Source organism: Ptychodera flava, chromosome 10, assembly GCF_041260155.1.
Source record: "Ptychodera flava strain L36383 chromosome 10, AS_Pfla_20210202, whole genome shotgun sequence".
NCBI classification, from domain to species: Eukaryota; Metazoa; Hemichordata; class Enteropneusta; family Ptychoderidae; genus Ptychodera; species Ptychodera flava.
Window position 1 is genome coordinate 30,329,393 of NC_091937.1, and position 20,502 is coordinate 30,349,894.

At 39.3% G+C, this 20,502-nt stretch overlaps 1 long non-coding RNA gene across 2 annotated transcripts; it reads right to left on the bottom strand.

Moving 5' to 3' along the window:
• Positions 1-2,780: 2,780 nt before the first annotated feature.
• LOC139142477 (uncharacterized) lies at positions 2,781-17,300 on the bottom strand. 2 transcript variants are annotated; one of them, XR_011554404.1, is made up of 6 exons: positions 16,816-17,300; positions 15,169-15,388; positions 11,166-11,358; positions 10,651-10,797; positions 4,234-4,913; positions 2,781-3,428 (listed from the first exon to the last, which is right to left on the bottom strand). It is a non-coding gene; the product is annotated as an uncharacterized lncRNA (long non-coding RNA). The 2 variants fall into 2 exon arrangements; XR_011554403.1 differs by having other exon boundaries at positions 15,169-15,391; positions 16,816-17,299.
• Between the last annotated feature and the right edge of the window lie 3,202 nt (positions 17,301-20,502).

Genomic DNA, 20,502 nt, shown 5'->3' on the forward strand with positions numbered 1-20,502 from the left:
CCGAGAACGAGCCAGCTGTACGTCTGGCTGCATTGAGAATGCCTTGTAGCCCTGACGCGTTTCATCTGCGCCTCTAGTTCCCATAGCAACATCCTGGCGTTGGTTTCTTGGTCGTTTAAACTTTTATGTCGCCTCTTCATCTTCATAAACATATTTGTCGTCTGTGAAGAGATTTTATTGGACAAAAACTTGCTTTAAACCGTGTTTTCTAGATATTTGCTGGTTGTCAATAAACATAAGTGAGATCATGGGTGTAAAAATATGGAAGACCGGTCACGACATGCGACATGCGAGTTTTTAAAACTGCGATCCGCGGTTAGGGTTAGGGTTAGGGGTAAGGGTTAGGGTTAGGGTTAGGGGTTAGGTTTTCTCTCGTAAAAAGCCTTACTTCGCTCTCAACCCTGGAAGTTAGGCCAAGGGAAAGAAAAATTGTAACGGCATTACTTAGGGTTAGTTTGCGTTAGGGGTTAGGGGTTAGGGTTAGGGTAATAGGTCGCAGATCACAGTTTAAGACGCAGGTCGTATGTAGCAGGTCGTGACCGGACTTCCATACATGTCGGAGTCCTAACGTGGCCGTTATTTCTCCCAGGGTCACAGGCGCTCCTTAGCTGGGTCGTCTGCTAAGTAGATCGATTTTCGGATCGATCTATTGATCCCGTAGTCGATATGCCCGTTTAGGTTGCAGTGGCGGGCATATCGACTACGGGATCAATAGATCGATCAGAAAATCGATCTACTTAGCAGACGACCCAGCTAAGGAGCGCCTGTGCCCAGGGTGTATCCATTGTAGAATTATGCAGAAATAAGCTCGTCTCTACCTGACATGTATGCAAACGCCACATTCGTTTTGCAACTCGCATGTAGCAGTTTAAGAACTCGCATGTCGCAGTTTAAGAACTCCCAGGTCGCAGTTTAAAAAAAAACTCGCATGTCGTGACCGGTCTTCCAGCATGTCGCATGTCGTGACCGGTCTTCCATATAAAAATGATCAAGGGCATCGAATTACCCTCTTGAACTTTGACCACACCATATCCTATGACGTCATGCAGAGACGTTGGTTTGTTTCGCGTTTCAAATTACTATATATTTTTTCTGAGTGTACGTTTTCTTTTACTAGTCCCAAATGTATTGTATTTGCATAACCAACGAAACTTGTTGATGTTTATTCATATTTTACACCTGTAAATTATTGTAGGTACGTGTACATTATGGTAGGTAATGATAAATTGTTGTTGTGACACTGAATCGTACCTTCAAATTCAAACCCCTGAATAATTAACTTGACACCAAATACTCAAACAGAGACAAAGTGCACATGTCACAAGACGCTTCAATATGTCCGAAAAATAGCGCCACCTGTCTATCCAAATCCATGGTACTTTCTGTTTACGATCGAGTGTGTTGCTCGGTGGTGTGGTGGCACTCTAGGGAAAAACGGGTACCCATCCGTGCTCACTAAATCACGGAAAAGGGGGCGTTTTGCTTCATCATCACGGTCCGTCAAAACAAGAAAAAGGGGTTAAAAGCTGATCGGTTATAAGGATTACGATATCTTTTTGAAACCTAGTAAATAATTTTCTCAGATGTACAGCCATGCCAGCCCTTGATTGAAAATGTGATTGTTTTAAACGATGACGTCATCATATACACTCTTTTTTTCCAAAAGTTATCATGATGCTTCAAATTGTCGTGAAGGAAAGCCGGTACAGATAACAACGATATACTACATTGATGTGTTAAGACAATATCATTGGTCATACACAACATTGACATGGCTCTAAATGTATTTTAAATTATCTCTCCCTCTCCTAGATATTGAAAATAAAGGGGTGTTTTCGGTTTGATTTTTTCTCATTGTTTCTCAAAAAATGTTTTTCGTGTTGAAACTTCCCAGATGAGAGGTATTTTGAAATTTTACGGAACAAGCATTAGAACCCACCCATCCCATGACTATCAACGACGAGATTTTACGCAGTGTTGTAAAACAGACGGGATTGGTTGAAACGAGACAAAGGCCTTTTGCATTATTTGATTTTTGTCAATCTGTCAGCCATTCTTTGAAAATGATCAGCAAATAACTGTTGGACTTACTTATCAGATGATCCGTAAGCGCGTTCCTTCGCAAGATACATATGCGGGCGATATTCTTATGTTCGGGGAAACAATATATTTGTGACGTCACGCGGACATTGTAGTGCACACCTCCCGAGTCCTAGCAACATTTCAAAATCACTACTGCACTGCGCGAACGAATTAAAGAATCGCGACTAACTCCTGACGTCATGCGAAGTTCGTAATACGAATGCGCCCTTCCGCGCAAGAAAACTCTTTTATTGTGACTTGCATGACGTAGAACGCAATGGAGCGTGTTGAGTTCTAGAACTTTCGGCCGATGGAGGGAGATATGGAACAAACAGTGAAAGTAAGCGTTAAAACTTCCGATTTCATCCAGAAATATTGAGGGTTTTAGTGGTTTTAGACAACTAATCGTATATTACGACATATTTCGTAAATCTAAGTTTCCGTGATGTTTCTGGATAGGAAGGCTTTGAGACAACTTGTGCAATCCGTATGTTTATGACTCAACATTCGAATCTTGCATGCCCTGTTATATAGGCCAACAGCATAGATCCATTTCCGAATACTGTTAAGGTTGTTAACACTGACAAAGCCCCTCTTATAGCCCAGGCTCCATTACCGACCTCCTTATATTTCAAAATTTATTCATAGAAAGGAACATGTCAAAACCGGTACCTTCATAAAATTCAACATCACTCAAAATAACATCGCAAACAAAAATGTAAGGAGCAAATCGGACGTCTGTGAGTAATAAAATGAATTGATGTAAATTTTATAATGAAGTAGGAAAGAAAAGAGAAAATTTTAACGTTACTGCAATTTATACTATACGCTATCGGTCAAGGTATAACCTTGACCTTCAAATCTCAGCTTGAAAATTTAGCCATAAAATAGTAGGCCTATACTATGGTTTTAATCTCATGGACAAATAGCATTTTAGTTGTATAGGATTGGGGAGTAACCTTACTCCCACCAAGAACAAATTAATATTATCACGTTTCCAACTGTCTATTGCAAGTAGGAAGAGATACAGTAAATAATATCTGATGATTATACTTTTGGCATTTTTCAACTTCAATTTTTTTTAAAATTTTATATATATATATCGATGTTCTGGATGTTCGGATTTGATTTCTGACGAAGTAGGGATGAATTCTCCCATTGCTTTCTTACATGTTGGCCACTAAATAAGATATGTGCAAGGCGCGGCGTTCACCTTGGCCTTGTGGGTTCGCCGTTTTTAAGTATTGAAAGGAAGGCGGCAGCTTCATGCATCGGGTCTAGTTTCATGAGCGACACAACATAGTGAATCGTTTTGACTTTGCATATACTTAACTCGATGGAGACACCTTTGTACGGCGCTTATCTGACAAAACGTGCTTATCTGACAAAAATAACTAATTACTGCTTGTAGCCTTACTCATTTGTGGAAAGTAATCCCTCACACAATACTTCGTCTGTTAAAACACACGAATGAAATTTTAATTACAGAAGTCTAAAATCACAAACATCACAAAATAGCCATAAAATAGTTAAAAGATACAGTAAATTTCATTGATTGCGTAAAATCGCCGAGCACCTCAATTAATCAGTGTGTATACATCGATCAACACATAGAGGCTGTCTTAAGGGGTAGAGAGAGGGCACGAGGTCACATGAGGTCGTGCGCTCTCACCGTGGCGGGAGTATCAAGATCACCACATCACAATGCGGCAATGGCAAGCAGAGTACTTTTGTTTTTGTTTTTCATCACCTTCCTCGATCGCTAATTTTGCCATTTAAGTAAATAAATTATATTCAATAAACATGCAAATGGGTGATAAGAAAAGCACCTACATGTTGCAACACGGAGTTATCTCCATGGGCCCAGTAAGCTCAAGCTTTGTACAGTGAGCGAGCGCGAGCCCGGCCGATGGAAGAACAACAAAAATAAAAAAACTATGTCAACAATTTGAGAGTAGTTTACAGAAACAAAATCCTTCGTATAGAAGAATTCGTATTAACGTTAAATTGGCACACTCTGTGCACAACATCGTACGAAGCGACGACATGTACCGCGCGCATGAAGTGCGCTGGCTAAAGTGACTCCCCAGGGTATTGCTAAAAAGAGTTTTGTCAGATAAGCACGTTTTGTCAGATAAGCGCCGTACACACCTTTGCCGTTGGTAAAGTACTGCAGCGCCCTCTATAAGTACAGACGAGCTAAATTTTCAGCTCTGCACAACAAGTTTCACGGACTATTAATTGGCAATGGCAAATGGCTTCACTCATCAGTATTGATAAATTATAATTATTGTTGATGCGCAGATAGAACAAGGAAACACGGAAAAGGGAAAGAGAATTGAGACATGATGATAGGAAGACACCCGCATTGCTTGAATTATATGCAAATTATGTCCCCAGTGGTTCATAAAGAGGGGTTATTATGGACATAAAGGGAGTTTTTATCGTTGAAATTGGAGGTCAAAAACGACACTGGGCAATTTTATGCTCGATTAGTTTTATTTGTGAATATATGTTAGTTTAAATAACAAAAGAATAACATTGCTGTCGGTGTATTTTATTTCTATCGGTATAAATCATTGCTGCTTCAGGACAGTAAAACATCTTGGCGGCTCGTCATGCGGTAGTAAACGTTTCGTCCCGGCGGCGGTATTTACTCAGTGACGACCTTCAGTTTTGCGTCCATAGTCTTGAACATGACCGCGGGTTACGAAGAACGTCCTCCACCATACATGACGTCAAATGGGAGAGCCGACGATCTATCTCTCCGTTGTATCGGCCTTGAACGATCAGTGTTGATTTGAACACCCTTCAAAATCCGTTAAGATTGCCTGTGTGTAAAAGGAAAGTATTTATAATTTTAAATGATGTGAATCCTAGATTCTGTGTTGCGATTGACCTTTTCATGACCTCTCCATGATCTTGTACTCTTACCTTTTCGTTTGCATGAACCGTGTTTGATGAAATAGTTTGCAACAGAAAACGTCATGCAAACTGCTGCTATGGAAATGTCAAAGATTAAATTGAACTTTTAAGTCGAAATTCGCATGTTTAGTGGTGATGAATTTAGAATACTACATACCCCCTCCCCCCAAATATCACGATATAAGATCATGTAAGGGTCTCGAAATTGCCCCATTGTTTCATCGATATATGTGTGTTAAAGCTCCATAAGCCGTATCTTTTGGCTATTTTTACAGAACTTTTGTTTTGTGGTTTCCCTACACTTTCTGCATTGAATCCCTAAACTGTAATTTAATGCCAAGTATGTAGATGAGTATAATCTACATTGTTGTACTTGGGCCTCAGCCCAAGTACATTTGTTTTCATTCCGTGGGAAAAAACTCTGTAAGGTATAACCATTTCTGGCTGAGACCAGGGAGGGCAAAATGTCTTGGCTTCATCTTTCTTGGCATAATAAATGGCGTAATGATGTTAACTGAATGGAAGTGCTGCTCTCAGCCAGTCTTGAATAAGTGAAATGTGAATATTAATGCTTCTCTATCTGAGTTTTTGCCACAAAATCTTCTGAATATAATCAAAATGTGCATCGAAATGCAACAATTAATGCACCCTCCGTTTCCTAGGCGATGGCACGACCCTTGCTACACCCACTGGACGAGCCAAAGTGGGAGGGGTAATTTCAGTTTGGTCGAACAAGAGGGCTCGAGACCAGAATTTAACATTTAAACTTGAAACATGTTTAATCGCTGACAAGATGTGGACTAGTGTTAATCAAAGTATTAAGTGTGAAAAAGAAAGGTTTTATATCCCGGACACAATGAAAAACCTTACAACTGGAAACTGTACCCCCAGTTGAGAATAGTAATGCCCACAGCGATGGCGAACACTTATCCTTGAGCTGAGAAAACCACACCATCATTTCGAAATAGAGCTGCAGATTCGAGAAGCTCGTTCAAAATAGCTAGGTACACCCCATAAGGGGTGGTTTCGAGTTTTGAGGGCAAATTTCGCCTCCTTCATATAGAAATCGTACGTTTGTTTTTCCAGAAGAACACACCATTTGACACAAAATTTGCATGTAAAGGGGTCGCCAGTAAGCACGTGGTCAAATCTAGCATAAGAAACAATATGAAATGTTGGGTAAAGCCAGTCAATATAAACTGATTTGAACTTTTGTGTTTTGTAATTTATACCACTGCAGTAACATTACCTTATTTTGACAACATCACACAATGTAATACGTTTTGAAACTGAATACTCCGACGTATTCTGTGTCTCCTTTGCTAAAAAATACGGTATGCCGATTACCATGTAAGGAGATGATGACGTCAAGACAGATTTGTAGTGCGTTTGGTCCTCGATGGTGCACGAAGTTTTGTCAAGGTAGCTTGTGTATTTATTTCCTAAATGGGAGAGATTAGGGTTGATCTAAATGAAGGCCGAAGAATGTTATGATACTCTAAGCGAGCTGAACTCTAACGCGAATGGTTGGATAATTCGGAGGATGTCTAGAATGATCTCGTCTCATTAAGATTATTTGGCGGTCAGTATTGAATTTCAACTGCGTCACAAGTTTGCGAAAATGATGAGTATTCCGTCGAACGGTCAACGAACGATATTTTAGAAATCTGGAGACATGGCACATCGCATTTTTATTTTAGTATTTTATATTTTACAAAAGATTTAAGAAGCAATGATTTTGTCGAAAATTCTGAAAAAAATATAGGAAGATTTGATCGCGAACACATTTTCACTTGGGGTCAACTAGCCCTGCGTACGATGCTGTGTGTTCCGCTACAGCTATAAATCGCCCCGCTCACCACAGCCCTGCAAAGACCCGTACGTAGGTTCGGTGACTTCAAATCCATTTTGGGACTTGACGTAAAAAGCCAAATTACTGCCGAAATTCAGCGTTCTTGGGCCCAATTCGCATCCCAGCCTACCTCAGCTACTCGATCGCTTCCAAAAATGACAGTCTTTTATTCACTTCTCGTAAATAACCGTCGATGTCGGCAACTCTCGCCACTTTTAGCCCTGCGTACGATGCTGTGTGTTAGCTGTAGCACATAGCATCGTACGCAGGGCTAGGGGTCAACATGGGGTCGCAGCCATGTTGCCTCAAAACTTATTTCTGTCTGCACTCAAAACTCAAAAATGTCGGATATGAACCTGAAAAATCGATGCAATTTTGTCAAACTTCGGCGAAATTTCAGCCTATAGACAAAATTTCATCTAGGTAAGGTTTTCAAGCGACGGCGGCAGACCGTACGGGGCTCTGGATATGAACCTACCGCCGGTGTAGCTGTAATAACTATTGCGTTGTTTTTAGTGCCCAGGGACGAAGTCCTGGGGGAGTTATAGGTTTGGTCATGTCAGTCCGTCCGTCCGTCCGTCCGTTCACGCAGATATCTCAGCATGCCCTGGTCAATTCCTTTCAAACTTTGCACAAGAATAGTACCCAACCCCATACAGATGCACGTCGATTTGTTTCACAATGCGATCGAATTTGGCCGTGTTAGAGGACTTTTTAGTTTACACCTCCATAGACTCCCATGTATAAGGCAGTTCTCCATAGACTCCCATGTATAAGGCCAAGAAAAATAAAAATTTAGTTTCTCATCGTATTCATATTGCCTAAAGGATGCATTGACACAGTTTTTTGTCCCCACGGATAAAGTCCAGGGGGCTTATAGATTGGGTCATATCCGTCCGTGAGTCCATCAGTGAGTCCATCGGTTCACGCAGATATCTCAGACATTTTGACAAAATATCATGTGACCTTGGTGACCTTTGACCTCAAATATACATTATTGTCCATAACTCAGTAACCACAAAGTGCTAAACCTTTCATATTTGGTATGATGGGACACCTTATGACGCCACATATTGTACCCCATTAATTATGCGCATATCTAATTTTGAGCGAGCAAATAGAGCTAGAGGTCTGATTTTTGGTATATAGGGATAAGGCCAAAGTAATTAAATTCTTTGTTTTGCGTCCCAACCCGCTTAGGTTTTTAAGGTTTTCATAAAAAACACACACAGTGTATTTGAATAGGAAATTTTGGGACATGGCCGCTTAGCTTTTCTGAACTAAAATTTTGTTACAATTTTTTATTTGCTGCCATCAAATTACATTGTGTTAATTTTCTTGTGTGTGTTTTTCAGCCGCTTAGACGCGTACCTTTTCCCATTTAGAGTGGACGCAAAACAAAGAATTTACTTACTTTGGCCTAAGTTAACAATATAATTTGTTTGACAAAACGTCACGTGACCTCAATGACCTTTGACCTCAAATATACATATTTGTCCACAACTCAGTAACCGCAAGTGCTACACCCTTCATATTTGGTATGATAGGACACCTTATGACAACATATATTGTACCTCATTAATTATGCGCATATCTTATTTTGAGCGAGCCAATAGAGCTAGAGGTCTGATTTTTGGTATATAGGAATAACTTAGCAATACAATTATTATGACAAAATTTGACTTGACCTCAATGACCTTTGACCTCAAATATATATATTTGTCCACAACTCAGTAACCACAAGTGCTACATCCTTCATATTTGGTATGATAAGACACCTTATGACACCACATATTGTACCTCATTAATTATGTGCATATCTAATTTTGAGTGAGCCAATAGAGCTAGAGGTCTGATTTTTGGTATATAGGAATAACTTAGCAATACAATTATTTTGACAAAATGTCACGTGACCTCAATGACCTTTGACCTCAAATATATATATTTGTCCACAACTCAGTAACCACAAGTGCTACACCCTTCATATTTGGTATGATGGGACACCTTATGACACCACATATTGTACCTCATTAATTATGCGTATCTAATTCTGAGCAAGCCAATAGAGCTGGATGTCCGATTTTTGGTGTATAGGGATAACTATAGGGTAGAAATCTAAATATGCCCATCTAAATATTAGACATCTACCATCGAGAACAAAAGAAATTTGCTGTAATTTGAATATTTAAGGAGTTTAAGCAATTTCCACTATAAATAAAGAACCCCTGCTTCAAACTCCACAAAAGTTGCTAGACATATTTTGCCGTTGTCATGCCATTGCTTCGTTTAATAACCAGTCAATCAAATGCCTAATTGACAGGAGGAAATTCAAGACCATATTTGAATAGTAGTATATATTGTCCTCAAAATTACTCTATCACGGCCCAAGTACTCATTGCCTTCAGCAATACTGCCTTGTTATTATTGAAAATTGTATTCAAGTTCGAACTAGAATTCATTTGTAAACAATAAACAATCGATCACTACACACATACAAGCTGTGTTGACAAAAAGAATACTCGAAATTTAAGCATGACAAACGGATTAGGATCAGACACAGTAGTTGATATACAGAAGCAGAATACTAAAAAACATGCCACAAGTTACAGCTTATGTCCCTTTAATAAGTATGTCGTATAATTTGATTGGATAAACAGGGATATACAAATTTTATTGGGAAACATGCATGATTCACCACCACAACCTCAAATGATATTAAAGGTGAAACATGACTGTGTTGTCAACCTTCCATTCGATTCTGATCATTGCTCGACATTACAGCGCGAGAGAATAACATCACAGACTTTGTCACTCTGAATATACTGCGCTAGACGTTATGTCTGAAATTTCGATATGATTGAGATATCGAAATATTTGCGCTGAAGACATTCATGTTAAACTTGAATATAGAAAAAAAGGTGTAGATAGCATGGTCGGCAGTTTTAGATCACTTAGTTTGGAAAGTTCTAGGAAATAATGCATATGTTTCTTTAAAGCAAACATCGATCTTTGCTTCAACATAAACATTGACAATGAACTACTTGTATTTGTTGGGAGAATGTATGCATTTCGTTATATTTGAAAAGTGCAGAAATGATGCGGTGACGAGTTGGCAAAATGGGATGAATCTCTATCAAACTTATGCAACCCGAATATAGACCAATGATGATATCGATGCGCCGACACGGAATACTCGTCTCACGGTCTATCAGCAAAGATCAGTCAGAATATAACTGGTCGAATTCGGCTTACATATACGTGTAATATATTAACCTTTGAACCGGATAAAGCGACGAAAATTCTGGAGATGTGAATCATCTCCCTTACATGGTGTTTAACTAATATATTTTTCCGCAAAAAAAATGAAACGCTTCATTTAGACTGAAAGCGGGTTTGGAGATTTCTGTTGGGTAAATTTGTGAATTTCTCACACGTCACACGATACTGTACGGTAGCCTATGGAATTGATTGAACTATTGTGCTATTTTGCTCGTTCTTTGTATCAACTTTTACAAAGCTCCCCTTCTAGAAACTTTAGTATGAACTTTCTATTCTAGTACGGGCACATCATTGGAAAGTTGTGGAAATCTCTGCAGTATACTTTTTGCCAGAGTACACAAATGTGTGGGAAATGGTGTGAAATAAAACCGGATACTTCTAACAGCTTCAACCTAAAGATTTGTTCAACAGAGCGCGACCTCCCGCTCGACGCTGTATATTGACGGTGGCAGTTGTGCTCTGAACAGCGCCGCCTCGCCGTGCGTTTTCAGCAATCAACAGCGGAAACCTACCCTCCTCCTGAAACACTTTCCGTCGTAGATGATTGATGTCCGATTTCCTTTCTTCGCCCTTTCTCTCCCCTTCGTTTATTATCTCTTTTAAAATGTCGCGAAGGGGTTGCTGGAGTGGCAACGCCTCGGTGGCAAGCCCGCAGGTATCTGGTATCAATACAAAAACCCACGTCATTTTAAGACATGTACCTCAAATACTTGAAACAACGGCCATTGTCAAGGGGTGATCATCAACAACTCATTTCTCTCCTACTTGTCTCGCTGTTATGCACATGCTGCCAATCTGCCTCAACCCAGTGCATTCATGAGAGCTGCCCCCTTTTTTTGTCCAGTTGACAAAGTTCCAATTCTCGCACAAACAATATACTTTTTTTCTTAAACGCCGATAATGCAGACACTATGTCGGAAATTTCAGCGCATGTTTCCCTAATCCCGCTTTTCTTCGTCTTATCATATCGCGAGAGTCAAAAAAGTGACCCAGAAAGCCTTTGATCTTAAAATAGTTTAAAACATACCTTTCGGTGAAACAAACTATCATTGTAATCCACATGTGCTGTGTCGGCTGTCTCCAGGCTGGCTTATTACGCATGAGCGGGGAAAAAGTAAATTATCAAATCTGGAGTCTTCATGCGATTCGCCTTTTAAGACGCTTGAGCGGACACATTGTCTTCTGTGGATCTTCTTCAGAAAACTAGCTGACCACTGAAGCTGCAAGAAAACCACAATGGCAAGCGTCAATCTCAGACGTTAAGAAAAATTACAGACTTTCAAAGTCGACAACTTTCAAACTTTACTTCAAGAAAAGGTCACTACACAGATTCCCATTGTAGAAAACATCTAAAAATGACTAATGAAGAAGAATGTTAACTTTCAACTTTTTGAAAAGAAATAAATTGGTGAAGCATGGGTCAGTTGTTGGAATGCTGCAAAGTGTGCGTTGAAAAGCTGACATGCTTTATGATGAAATCTCATTGTAAGTAAAAAATTTTAATAGTCTGTAAGTTACTGTAATCTTACTATAATTTTTGCGGACAGACCGTTTTCTAGTGTGTATGATTAGTACATGTGTTAGTTTGTGTTTGACAAGTATATGTAAACACACTAGGAGCCGGCCCCCATTATGGACCATTCTAAAAGATACATACTATGCGTTTTGTTTCTGGGGGAGGAGTCTTTTGCAATTTAGGAACTGCAGAGTTCTGACATGCGTGTTCTGCAAAAGCCTGAAATACAATTGTACCACTTTTTAAAAATCCTAACACAATTCGTTCTATAATAAACGTTCAAGACCAAAAATAGAATATCCAGACTACGTTCAAGACAAAAAATGTAAATATCCAAACTGCAAAATATTTCAAGATAGAGATACTGGCAGCAGTAACCGACAATAAACCGTTTTTGTTCTTCTCGTTTTGTAAAAGCGCGCGAGCATCAACAATGTAAACTTTGTTGTGCCGAAGGCGATGGCTCTAACAGATTATTGTAAGTCATCTGGGGAACTTATTTCAAGGTAATTTATTTTTGGTCTATCTTTGTTCAAGATCGTCTTCTCTCGTGGCACTCATTTTGTAAACCAGAACAGTAAATTTTTATACAGTTGCATCGCGCGACCGTCAAACGTTTAGAGGCACTCCGACGCACACTTTCCGTGAGTCTAACCCTTACTTACCGCTGGCAACCATAATTTCTATAGATATTGTATGATTAAATCATGACTTTTAATGAATATTATAACGACTGCGCCATTCTCGCTTTGAACAAGAAAGGAACATGTCTTCAGGCAAAAAACATCTGGCTTTAAAATTTTAGGGTTCGTTAAACCACTGAGCAAAAATACTGTAGCGCCATTGTCTCCTCGTATATTCACCTGACAGCAAATTGTGTGAAAACGAGACAAAAATATTTGAAGCGTTGCTTTGAATGCTCGACGATAATTCTTCTCTTGTAAAAGCTCTGCACAATTGTGTTTTAAATTCTATATATTCCTAACAAAAGTCAAACCATGGAGGTTTCTTAAACTTGTTTGAATATTTCACAATAATTCAAGAAGCTGGAATTCAACTCAAGCCGGGAATATTATGATATTAAAACTTCCTTGACTACAACTCGTGTTCATGCATTAGAAGCACTTTCCTCTATTTCAAGTTCATTTTAGATCATACAGTTTCTTGCTGTACTAATAATACCAGAAGCAAATGATCAGTATACATGTTATATCAAAAGTCATCGACTATTCAAGTCTATTACCGAGTAAACTTCGTTTGTCAAAAAAATGCGCGTTGAACACGATCTAATTTGGTGGCGGGGCTTGGACAATTTATTCCGACATTATTCGAGAAGACAGATATACACATAAACGTGTTTCGTACAACGAATATAATGAAAATGTCGTCGTTACAGCTATTGACCTTTCGGTCTTCATTGAAATATTTGACGGCAAGGGTGTTCCTTGACGCCGGGCATCTTCCCTCTTTCGTGAGCGTCTGAACCATTTAGACCGTGTTTGGGTCTCCAGCGCACTGCTGTCGTGCCGGACAAAAATCAGTGATCAAGCCACTACTTAAAACACAGTGAGGCAAACTAATTGGGCCGTGGGCTACCCAGACAAACAGGCCCCCGTGGTGGAACACTTTGGGTAGCCGGTTATAACTGTATCGAAAACGGGGCGCTGGAAACAATAAAACCAACCCGTCAAATAGATGGGGGCCATTCTCGCATCGATAGATTACGCTCTGACAGTCACTCGCGAAGGATAAATATAGTCATTGTGATCGCTTCACGGCAAATACCAAACAAAAACAGCCATTATTCCGCTCAAAATATTCACACTCTTTATCCTGGAATTTGCTGTCCCCCCTTGATTCAATTGTTACATTTCCAACCATCGGTCACATTCTAAGCTGATCCCCAGTGTCTTTGCACAGGTGCCTCATCTTAATGGCGTTGTATCTGTCCCCCTATTCTCCAGGATCCACCTTACTGTTTACTTTGCCTTCCGATTGTCGTGTACAAAAAAACCAGCGGATACTGATCCCTTCTGTCAACTTGGTATTGTCGTTTTGACTTTCTTACAAGCAACGATGGCTTAAAAGTCAGCGAGAGTGTTTTTAGAAGGAACACAAAGACACAGTGTCACAGGTGCCTAAGAAACTTCAAACGCACCGCCATGTTTTTCATTCTCCGATAACAGGATTGCTACTGCTTGATTTTCCCGTCTTCCAGCGCTTATGTAAACAGTCTAGAAATCTAGGCATTGTTTAATTTCTATTTGTCTACGGTTCTGGGATATCCATTCCCGAGCAAATCTCCAGTCAAAATACTACCCCTTTTCTTTCTCAGATCAATGATTTCAGTAAGACCTTACAGATGTGTTAAATGCCTAATTATGGGTCTTTGTGCGGGTGACGGGCATTACCCAAAAACAAATAGACGAACAAAATGTTTCGAATTCCCCTGACTTTAAGTATTTCTGTTACTCAATAACATCACCTTTACAAGAAGTCAGTTATCAATGCCCGATTTCGGCGTCTGACAGCCAGCTTTACGGCGTCATCGCGTATGCTTGACGGGGTTTCAAAGCGCCCACTGAACCGGGTGTCGCAAAGGCTAACATGATATGATCGTCGCGGTGAGATAGCGATCGAAAATCGACCAACTGACACACAAAGGCCCGGCCCGTTTTGACAGGTCGCCGCTGATGACGTTGTCGCGTCATCGTCTCCGTTGTCATGGATGAGCCTGTTGCGTTTGAGCTAATTCTCACCAGTTCCAGGGGCACGATGGGAGTCTTTTTCGAACTTTGTCGAGGAACGGGCGTGCCTCGACTGTTTTAACTGTTGCCATCATCAGTGTAGAAACAAACCTCTGGGCGTAATGCGTAAAAGTTAATTGAGGATTCAACAATAGAGGTTATAATTGGAAGTTTTTAAAACTTGTTAAACACATCCTTTCTCGGTAAAACTCGTCCAGGGACATCTAAATCGCCGCTATTACGGCATAATAAATCCCAGCAAGGGTAAATAAAGACGATCTTGACGGTTCAGAAAGTCGGTGGCCAAATTCTGCAGCGTTTAATATTGCTCCTTCACGGTTTCTGTGAGCGAACACGTGTTGGAAAAACCCTGCTATTGCTGGCAAATCCCTATCAAAATAGCTAGGAGCGGGATTAGCGGTGACGCTTATCGGAACGGACAACACTTTCTCTTGGCACCGAGCAAAACGTCTGCATGCTACGGCGCACATGTTTCGGTTTACGGCCGCGATGTTGATTTGTTATTTTGGCCGTGTTGCCGCAAATAATACGTGTTTCCGTAGCAACAGGTGTCAGTATCGAACGCCAAGACGAAGTAGCGAACAGGAGACTCCAGAATTCGATGAGTATCCATTCTGATTGGGCTATAAATGTTCCCATGTGACCGCTGCTGCCCAATCGGTGACGAGCTTTGAGAGATGACAGACGATTCACGTCGGTGTATTCGGTGATCCACGTAAATGAACGCTAAAAAGACAAAAACTCACCAAATTTCGAATAAGGCGTTTCAGAGGAACTACCCAGATTGCCTAAAAATTAGATTGCGTTGTCGTCATACGGCTTCAGCAGCATCGTCCGCTCGCATGAGTTCTTTACTTCGACTACAGTCTTTCACTGAGGAGCATCCAGCTGCCCGGACAGGAGACTATGGCAAGCGAAGATGCTTTAGCAGTAGCTCTGACCACCATCACAGCAAGTAGAGACGGTCTTCTGAGGAAACAGAAAGTCATGTTTGACCGACACGTCCATAAAGAGCGTCTTCCACAAATTTTACCATATTATTCTTTCATTTACCTTTTTGTTGCACTTTCATTATTTTTGTTCTACTTCACAGAATACTCCAAATATCAGGATGAAATTCACTGTACGGCCTTTCATGTGTGAAATGCTCAATGCTATTTTTCAGGACTGAATTTAAGATGATTCGTCAACTTGAATAATGATATCGCAAACTTGGACCGCGATCTTGTTAGTTAGCAAGACTTGGACTTTGTATTTCAACAATGTACACACCTCGAAAGTTGAAGACTTAAACTTTTACTCAAACTTTCCTTGAGGAATCTTTCAACCATTCTCTTTCAAAATCAAGAATAAAAGTTGGGGTTACCCTGCAAATTTTGGTACTAGGGAATCAAACAACTCAAGATTTACCGATATTTCAAATTCAAAATGGCCGCCATCCCTGTGTTAACTCCATGGAGAAAAAATAAAATTTTCGAATTTCGAAAAACTAAGCCGGTGAAAAGTTTTCTAAATGAACAAGTGGTATATCAGAAAAGAATTGTAAAAGTTTGAGAGACCAAATTTGTGTCCCCGAGGTGCGTTGTCCCTTAAGGAAGACAAATAAAAACGCAAAATTTATAAACCTTTTTATGCAACAAAAGTTATGAAAATATCGTCAAGAGTTAGAGCTGAAAATATTTAGAACAGTACTTTATACTAAAATCTTAATTCAATATTAACCCCAGTGTCTGGGCGAAATTGTTATGTGCGCCCTAGTAATTCTTAATTCTTACTGATATAAGAATGTACATATTTCACGTGAATTCTCGAGTGCAAATAGGCTTCCATGTAAAATATAAATATATATATATATATATATATATATATATATATATATATATATATATATATATATATATATCAAAGTTAAAGATTTTGATGCTGAAAGCTAAAAGCAGATCTATATATATATATATATATATATATATATATATATATATATATATATATATATATATATATATATATAAGAGATAGTTAGATGTTATTGAATATTTCGTCCCAAAATAGTACAGCTAACGTGCCATCCCCTCTCTGTATATATATGTGTACATGATTTCGATACTGTACTTTTTCAGAAGGATACGTATGTACGTGATATGTGATGAGGAATTCACTTGTCTTTGAACGTGAAGAGCGTGTAACCCTTGAGTGTCTTATAAACATTTTATGGGGTTGACATTTCAGCAGAGACAATCACCGCCAGGTCAAATGCCAACACCTTAACAGTATCAACTTTCAGTATGGCTCCGAAATCAACAACTTAAATGCTTTGGAAAGCATTCCTTTGCAGCAGTGCGTGAAATTCGTTAATTAACAATTAATCAATAAGAGAAACAGTTTTAACGAACCCGGCTTACGTATCTCTTTAGATATATATCTCATTGTCTGGCTGGCCTTGGTTGATGGAGCTGGAGCAAAGAACATAATCCGCCATGGAGCCGGTCTCACATACCGTGGTCATTGCACCGTGTGATCCCCAAGTCTCATCCGGGTACTATAGTCTGGCATAGAAGCAGGTACATGTACTGCCCGGTTCGTGAAAAAAGGGGGGCCGGCATCCCTCGCTCAAGGGACATGGCAGCGCCTTGGCTCAGCAAATTCGAAGACAAATCAATTCCGCTCACCACGGTAACGCGATTTCGAATCCTTGCGGGTCAAGAATCTGGCACAGTCATTTTTAAAGACAAAAGTCAGGATGAAAAGTCGTTACTTTTGTGGGGGATTCACAGTATGTCGATCCCCCCGCAAAAACAGATCACGACTTACTATCAGCTGCACGTCGGATCGTGCCGTTTCAGATGTTTTACCGTAGATCTGAGCGTGTCGTCGCATAAATATCTCTCCCCTGCGTTATTTTTACAAATCAACACGCCTTCAACCCGTTATTCAGCGGCTGATGTGGTGGGCGTGTATTTTCAAAGTGGTGTGAAAATTAAACCAAAATAAAACAAAGCCATAAACATCTAAGTGTGGTTCAGTTTAATCAGCAATGAGTTAGTGTGTGTGGGCGGGACGAGTGTGTTGGATTTTTAGTCCTCATTTGAGTCGCAGAGATTAAAATGCATCAAAGTGTAGTAGCATATTTTTTTGAGGGTCTACTTATTGGTTGACTATCATTGTCGTTAAATTTGGTGTATTTTCAATTGTTTTTGCACTGTTTGTTCTACTCAAAAAATCACAACGATACGCCTGGTGTTCATCTTGTCAACAAAGCCCTTACAGGCGTATCGTCCAATAATGACTGTTTACAGCTAAATTTTGGTGCGGGTCAGAATTTGTTTGTCAGCAATAACATTTGCTTATTTTTAAATTTTATTACTCATCCAAGAGGCGAACCCAATTACAGGGATGAGGTACCCATAACCCAGTACCCAATGGAGTAATGAAGAGTGAAGTGCACACGTTATGGCGAGGGTAATTCGATGTGTGCCGACATTTTTAGGCGGGAAGATCAAGGACGTTAATTTGTTTTGTAGAACAAGAATAACAAAAATACTATAATTGGTAAACCTAACATGCAGCTATATCCCTCAAAGAAACGCAGAGACTGTCCTCTGGCACTATTTTGTCATTCTCTGTGAGAAATTGTGGGAAGACGTTTAGATTTGCAATCGGCAGTAGATCAGTTTCTGTCATCGTCTGCCAAAGCAGATCACTTGTGCCGATGTAAGTGAGACGACATAAAGCACTTCCGATGATGTAATTGCTTCAACATAAATAGTTCTGTTGACAAATTGACATGTCCGACTGTCAGCCCCGGCCGCGCATGCAAATTCGGGCCACAAGAACGACATTTGATTTCGTAACTTCTGGCGCGAAACAATAATAAGCCAAGCCACGACAAAAGACGGCTGGTACGTCCCTTCAATAGCACAGCATTGAATTTTAGTGACACAGGGAACAAATCCTCGGCGCACCTGAACAGTAGCGGGTCAAAGTTTTTTCTACACAAGTAATCTATCAGTAAGAGGGGCTTTTCATGGGAGATGCATCAGACCCCCTCCCCGGGATAAAGTCGAATTGTCTAGCTTGAATCCAGTATTCTTCGCGTTTACATAATCCTTGAACTAAACGGAGTACTTATAGTGATCTTTGATGTGAGTGTCACACAAATTTTTGTGACACATTGAAAAGTTTTCATTGTTAAATAACTTACGTCCATCAGACAAAGAAGTGTGTATACCTTGTGGTTATTTTAGTTGAATGACAGGCAGCACTAGAGTTCCGCGTGGTCTCTCCAATGTTATTTTTATCTCTCAATGTCACGTTCAATTTGATTTTTTCCGGCATGACCGTTTCGTTCCACAACTCTAAGTAATGGTCAACCAACTTTTGTCTAGTCCAGCAACCAGAGTATGAATTTCACTGCTAAATGAGATGCCATATGGATCAACGATCGACAACTTTCAAATTTAAGTCGAAATTGAAAGCATTCATGAGACTCAACATTTTCTTTCATAATTAAATTTTATTTTTTTTTATTTCTGCATGCACAAATTTATTCCTGTCTTCAGAACTGACGTGTGTTCATCCATGATTAGAATTACCCAATGAATAACACACGCTCAAATAAAATTCTGAACAAATAAACAAGCAAATAAATAAATACGTTGTGTTTAACCCTTTGAGCGCTGTAATTTTCTCCCGCCAAAATTTTAGTGCAAAATGTTACCAATTTTTACGAATTTTTCTGTATTTTTTTTTATTATTTTGAACCAAATGGACATCACATTTCATTTGCCACACTTTTTTCTCAAAATTTTGGCAAAAATCAGAGAAAAATTGACTGGGGTATATTTTATAAGGCGCTCAAAGGTTGGATAGCGTGTAGCTCAAAATAAAGCTCCATTAGCGACGGTATTACGTTTCTGGTTGTAAATACAGTTTCTTCTTCTACAATAACATTGAGCAGAAAGTCTTTCCCTTCAACTTTTCAGCAAGACCTGAATGTGTACATTGTCCAACATTATTGCGGGCATTACAACTTTACTCCGGGCCAGATATAATTGTCAACGATAACATTGGATATTTAAGTAATAATGTAACCCCCTCCCGGTCCATAATGGCCGAAAGCAAACTTTGCACGACATAATGTATGAGTATATTAAGGAGTGCAAAGTTTGCTTTCGTCCGTTTTGGACCGGGGGTACATTATTTCTATTTTTTTAAAGTTTTGGCGATGACAGTGAATTTGTAGATGTAGAAACCATCTTGGGCCACAATCCTAGATAATCGGATACATACAGTAATAATCTGTAATTTAGTATTTAAATAAGAGAGGGGAAGAAGAATGCAAATTCAATATGTATGCGTTTTTACAGAATAAAGGACATGAAAATATCATAACAAAGTTACCATAATTGTCATTATGGAGTCATGATTTTCGAATGCTCAGATACTATTACAATGTTTGTTTCTGATGTCGTGTAGAATTCCTTTTATACGTTCGCAACTACTTGAATTTGTTTTCTTTTGACATGCGCATTCGACAACGGTATTTAAGGGGAAAAGTGCTCCAGACTCAGGTATGTTAATGCATGGGCATAGGCTTACATACATGTAAAATCAGTTTGGAACATACTTTTTAATTAGACCTGGTCAGAAAATTGTGAAAATTGCCGAAAATATGTTTCGCATTTGATTAAGTTGAAATTTATCATAATATATTACCTAAGTCAGGTCACGTGACCATAATCTGTTATTTTCCCGCCAAAATTGTATATTGCAAATAACTAAATATTCCAACCGCTAAACGTCAAAATATTTAAAATATTATGACCAATTAATGTAAAATGGGATGGGAACTTGAGTTAGAACTAGCGGCAGATGCAAAATTATTGAATTTTGAATATTATTTCTTCACAAAAAACAACAAATACAATATTTTTGACGTTTTACATGAATATTTTGAATATCAGAAAGAAGTATAGATAGAGTTTCATGAGTGCCATGTATTTTTGAAAGAATATGATAGATGTTGTTTCCAAAAGTGCAAAGAAAATCAAGAAAATTTAACGGTTTACGGTTGGAATATT